We start from the raw sequence: 6000 nt of genomic DNA, 5'->3' as shown, positions 1-6000 counted from the left end.
TTTACACTAACGAAACTTTATGGGTTTTTTGGTTTAGATAGCTTCTAAGAGCTTTTGAGAGAACAAAAAATTATTGGCAGAATGAAGGAGCGCCATCTACTATAAAGAATATAGACTCTTTGCTTCTCCAAAGTCGAGTTTCCATAAATCTTTCTCCGCTTTTTGTAAAATCCTTTAGTCTAGAATAAAGTTTCATATAAATAGAGGGTTTTATTTTTTTAAATAACGAGAGATTTCGGGGAAGCAGGTTTAATTTTCGTGTAAGTTTCGTTGGGATTTTCCAAAAGAAATCGCAAAGATTGCTCTTACATAACCAAACTTACATTCTACACATTAAATGTACATATTATTTTCCTACAACAAAGAAATTTCAACCGCCTTCCTTCGTCTTTGCATTTAGCTGCCGTCGACTATGGTAGCCGCGCTGCAAGTAACAGAGGTTGAATTTAATGTTGCAGACAAGTTTTTGCTCGCATATGTGCCTGCAACCAGCACTCCTTCCATATACATACTTACACACTTATGTACTTACAGTAATGTGCTTATGCGCATATGATCTGCAGGCATATCTCTATATCTCTTAAGTTTCACCGCAGTAAGGTCAAGTTCAGTTGCTTTTGGGTTGCAGCGAGTGAAATTCATATGCACGAACATGTTTGTATGTGTTTGTGTGTTTACGATTGCCTTGTCGGCCTCAACTGCCTTAGAGTGCTTTGCGTGACACTTGAAAATATTTATTATTTAATCTTGAGGCACGTCTTCTGTTTCTCAAAAGTTTAATACATACTTACTTTTTACTTGTATTCGTATTTGCGGCAGTACGATGCGCTCATGCATATTTATAATGGCTGTAAGAATGGCTAATTCAGGTCGTAGAGGTCTGCAAAAATATTTATGCATGAGAATATTATATACCTATGTATGTATGTATGTATCCTAAATTTATACAATAGCTAAAGTGCATTATTTTCTTGAAGTACTCTTTTTGTGATTTTTATAGTTTAACGAGATAGAAAATTCACCTCAAGAGAAATATTGTATAAAATAATGGATTTATTTTTACATCACATTATATATGTATGTATTTTTAGCATTGTCAATCGTCTTCTGATTTTTTCATTGCCACGAATTGAGATATTTCACCAAAAAGTATTCTCCGTGATTTTAGACGACATATCTATTCAAAATTGTAATAGAAACCTCTGTATAACAATTTATTAATAAGGTGTTTCACAAGTTCATAAAATGGTCATTTCAAGTCAGTTATACTTGTAAATATCTAAGATTTTAATAAATGCGTCTGATCTGGTGATAGCAAGCTAAAGCTTGTGCAAAATTATGTTGTAAATGTCCGGTCTATGTTTGTTAGCTTTCAAAGGACACCAGCAAGCATCTTTGGCTTGTTGAACTACAAATGAAAGACTAAGAAGAGCTCAGAAGGAGCTTTCGCTTGCTTTTTTCGAATTATGAAAAGATAAACGTCTATTGGGTATAAGTCTAGGCTATGAGATCTACAGGTGGTCACCACTTAATTGGATAATACTTTTTGATAGCAGCGTCTAGTGCTAAGGGAAGTTTGATGAGGTTCCATGCTACTGCTCATTAACTCTTATTGCTGACAAAACTGTCTACACTTACTAGTCAGGTTATGTTAGCTTAGGTTCTATGACTGATCAAGATAGGCGTCACTTTTGAACTGCTAAAAAGGAATTTTTGAGATATTTTACTTCCTGTTCTTCCAAGTATTTTCTGCAACGGACACCCGGTAAAAAACCTGACTGCATGAGCATGACCCTTACAGTTTGTACAATTTAAGGAGTCTGAGATGCTTCCAAATCTCTTAGATCATTCAAAAGAATACTACTGAAAGCTTATGTCAGGAATTTGTGAAAGACTAAACCATTTTTGGGTGAGGGATTGATGTTTTCGATCGGGACTTTTTGTGTTTCTCATTGTTGGATCTACCGGCATGAAGTATATGCATGAAGAATATAGTAATATGTTGTAATGGGCGTAAAATTTTGTGTAATTTTAGACGGAAATCGTTGCTTTGTCAGCATTTAAGTTATTATAACGTATACCTCCTAAAATATATATCCGACTGGTTTTAGGAAGCTGCCATTTTGTCTAAAAACATTACATTACCATCACATAAATATCACATAAATAAAATATATCTTAAAAAAAAAAAAATAAATTTAAAAAAAACAACAACAACAAATGTGTTTTTTCTGTCTTGCTAGTGCATACAACGGCTTAATATGAAGTTTGAGCTTTTCATCTACACTGTCTTAGCCACCACTAATTTATTTCTTTAAACGTGCTCTTCCGATATCAATATTAAGTATAATGCTAAATAATAGCTTTCGAAGCAAATTGGAAATGATTTTTGTTTCACCTACTCTTCGCAGCAATAAATGAAAAAAAGATTGATACTCGTAAGAACAGTTATTACTTACAGTTGTCTACATACTTAAAACTGTTTGATGTGCAGCGAGGCACGATGTTGATTTACCATTTGTACGAATTGGCAAAACCAATATATATACATATGTGTATACCACAACTCAAGCACGCCGTGAAGACGGAAGTATTTTAACACGAAATAAACCCTCCGCCGGCAAAACATTTTCTTACATTGTACCGTAATGTGCGATATTTTACCACATTTCTTTAACATGCGCGCATTGTTATTGCAAATTGTTTTCCTTTTGTTGTTCTTGTTGTTGTTGTGCAAATTTTATCACCCCCAACAAATCGACGGCAGGTAATAAAGCGCCAACGCCAAGCAGAGTCATCAATATCATCGATTTGCGTTGCTAAACGAGCTCAACGCGCTTGCGCCAAAGCCAGCAGCGGCTTAAGGGCCAGACGTTGTGAAGTATGTAAGTAGATACATAAATAGATGTATAAGCATACAGCTGGTGCGCTGGTGTTGGCAATAACTAAGCAGCAGCAATTTATAACGCTTCACTGCAACGCCGGTGCTGATGGCGTTGATGATGCTGCCGGCTCCCGATTCACGGCTGCTATGCTATGACTGTGGGTTCTTCATTGTATTTGTGTGCGGAGGTGTGCGCGTGTGTGCAACACACCTGGCGCACACGAAATTTGTAACAAATTTCCAAGATACAACGAAATTGATAAGCAAATTGCAATAACAAAAACAAATCGTTTAAGAGGCAACATGAAAAAGGCATAGCAACAGCAACAACAAAAGCAAAAAAGAACAACACCAGCGCCAGCATATCTGATTAGGAAGTGCACCGAGCGTTTATACCAGCAGTTGGTGCACATGCACGTCCGCGCCGCCCCCCTCCAGGCGCCACACATCAACGATTTATTGTTTGTGCATTCGTGCTGTTGTGCTTGCAACAGCGCATGCTTTATTCGGTGTGGTTTATGCAAATGCAACAAAATGCTGTGCGCCACACACACCAACAATGCTTGACGGCGCTGTTGTTGTGGCCTCGATTGCTGTGACCTTTTTGGTGGGTAGTTTGTTAAAATTTCGTATTTGTTTTTGTATTTTTTTGGCTTCATTGCTTGACTTGGCAGCAATGATTTATTTGCTTTGCTATATATTTTTTTTTTATTATTTTTTTCTTAATATTTATTTGCTTGCATGCTCTCTCCTCTCTTAGTTCCAACGAATTTGTGAAAGTGTAATTTGGCTGAAAAAGTGTTTGTGAAGTTTTTTTCTCGATGGTCTCGCACCTTTCTGCCGCCAAGTGTGCTTAGTTTTTCTGCCAGCACTTTTGTTTGGAGAGCTTATGAAGCATGATTGAATGCATGGTTAAAACAAGGATTTTCAGATTTTTGCAAATGTGGCCAACGGTCAGTAGTGGTCAGATATATATTTTGGCTTAACTGCTCACTTGAGCTCACTTTGCGTTTTTCGCTTAATTAGTGTAGGTTTTGTGGGTCATGGTGTTCTTACTACTGTGTTTTTTCCGTTGGAATATTTACTTACTCGTACATAGATATTTTCTGAATAAAAATCGCATACTCAGTTGAAAAATATATAAATGGGTCCAATTGGTGACAATATTCACCTCGGAATTCGGGACTTCGGCCCGTTTTGATATTCGAAAACACCAACAAGAAATTATCTTTGAAACCCTAGCATAATCGGTTGTCCTTTTAGATAACCGAGTAATAGTTTTGCAATTCTTTTTCAAAGTCTCGTGCATAATTCAAAAAACTGTATAAAATGTGATTTTCCTAAAAACTTCGAGCTTTGACAGCCCATATTCAACTTACTGAGCTAAAAAAATTGTGCTTTCCGATATAGAAACATTTAGAATGCTCTTCCAAGCGCTTTGAAAGCAATCAAACTCAGCATTTAGACTCTTAGTCAGTTGCCAATATATAGCACAAAATACGTCAAAATTCTGGTAAAAGTAGGATATTCCCAACTGTGTCTAAATCTCGACGGTACATTGTTGAACCCTGTCCTGTTTTTTTCACATATAGTAGTTCTTCGTAGAAGTAAAGTTAAACCATATTGAGCAATGTATTACCTGCAGATCTGTCTTGTAAGTAATAAAATAAGAAGACTGTAGAATGCGATAAACGTTTCAAAAGCTAGAGATTTTTTAATAGAACTCAAAAGAATGCACTTCAGTAATTTGTTGAACTTGTGGAACGGTTTGTTTGAATTTCAAACCTTTGTGAAGGTTTATACCACATCATCATATATATAAGACCACTTTTGATCGTAAAGGGCGACGATACTTTTAGGACTAACTAAAACGAAATTCTTTTCCGCACACATACGCCAGTTATACACCTTAAGACTGTCTCTACATGGGCGTATGAACTTGAAATATTCGCAAAATATTAATTATGACAGCAGTTTATCCTTAACCGGTCAACATAACTCATAGCACGTGAAAGCCACAAAACGAATGTAACTCCATTGAATTACACGTCGTTCGTATCTCACAGCACTGGGTTGGGTCAGCATTTCATTCTGTCTACGTTTGGGGAACGCCTTTCTGACAGCACCTAAATTTAACACCCATAACTTAGCATGCCACATGTAACCATATTTTACTCGTACGCGCATAATTATGCATGTTGACACACAAGTGAGCATGTCACGTGCAGAGCGAATTCACGCTGAGCGCCTCGCTACAAGTGCAGCTTGGCATAGCAACAACACAGCTTAGCAAAGCATAGCGTTTAACCATCATTACGAGCATGCAAGCCGATGCGTGGCGCTCATTATGGATAGAGACCGGCGAACATGGCTTGTTGGGTGGCGTCTTGTAATGACTTCAGGTACTGACAACTTGTGGGTATACACCACAGGCATGTATTATATGTATCTATATTATTTATATTTATATGTAATCCATTATGTGTGTTGGCTTGCCAACCTGACCTGTCGGCTTGTCGTTAACATGTGCCATCAGTATTTCTAAGTAAATTACATAAATCTTTCCGAAAATGCGTATATATTCTATAAGTCAACTCATTTTCATCTCACGTGCGTGACATAGTATTTAATTTCATTTTTATTATCTTCTCTCTTTTGCGTGTTTTCACTTTTCGCACACTTTTTCTAACAATACTTTTTAATTTTTTCTAATTTTTCCATATTTATTTTAGTGCATTTTCAACACTTTAGCGATAAAAGGCGTCTTAAGTGTCGACCATTAAATAACTATAAGCGTGAAAAAGATATGAGTCGGTAGCTGAAATAGATATAATGGCATGCCATTGTTGTCACCTTCTAGTATGGGCTAAATGCTGTTTGTAAGCGGAAAAAGGTGTCGCCTAATTGCTCTCGGCGCGTGCATGTCAAAATGTAATATCATAAACGTGCTTAGCTAGCTGTGTTCGGGTTAAGTCGAGTGTGATAATATTTTAGCAGGTGCATATTGGTGAATACTCTTCCATTTGTATTGAGTTTTCTGCTACTCCACACTTCTTTTGTAGGCTTATTTTATATAAAATAGCAACTTGGCACTACTTCTACAAATATATTTTTGT

The 6000-nt window shown here is 36.6% G+C and overlaps 1 long non-coding RNA gene across 1 annotated transcript in view; it reads right to left on the bottom strand.

Annotated features, from left to right (window-relative positions):
• Positions 1–359: 359 nt before the first annotated feature.
• LOC106622430 (uncharacterized) overlaps positions 360–6000 on the bottom strand; it is a 159461-nt gene continuing 153820 nt past the window's right edge. The window contains exons 6-7 of the long non-coding RNA XR_011397145.1: positions 788–880; positions 360–723 (exon numbers count right to left, since the gene is read on the bottom strand). This is a non-coding gene — a long non-coding RNA (uncharacterized lncRNA). The remainder of the gene's footprint in view (positions 724–787; positions 881–6000) is intronic.

The sequence above is a fragment of the Bactrocera oleae genome, chromosome 6 (genome assembly GCF_042242935.1).
Source record: "Bactrocera oleae isolate idBacOlea1 chromosome 6, idBacOlea1, whole genome shotgun sequence".
Lineage (NCBI taxonomy): Eukaryota > Metazoa > Arthropoda > Insecta > Diptera > Tephritidae > Bactrocera > Bactrocera oleae.
Note: the sequence above shows the minus strand (reverse complement) of the source record. Positions and strands in the feature narration are given on the sequence as shown.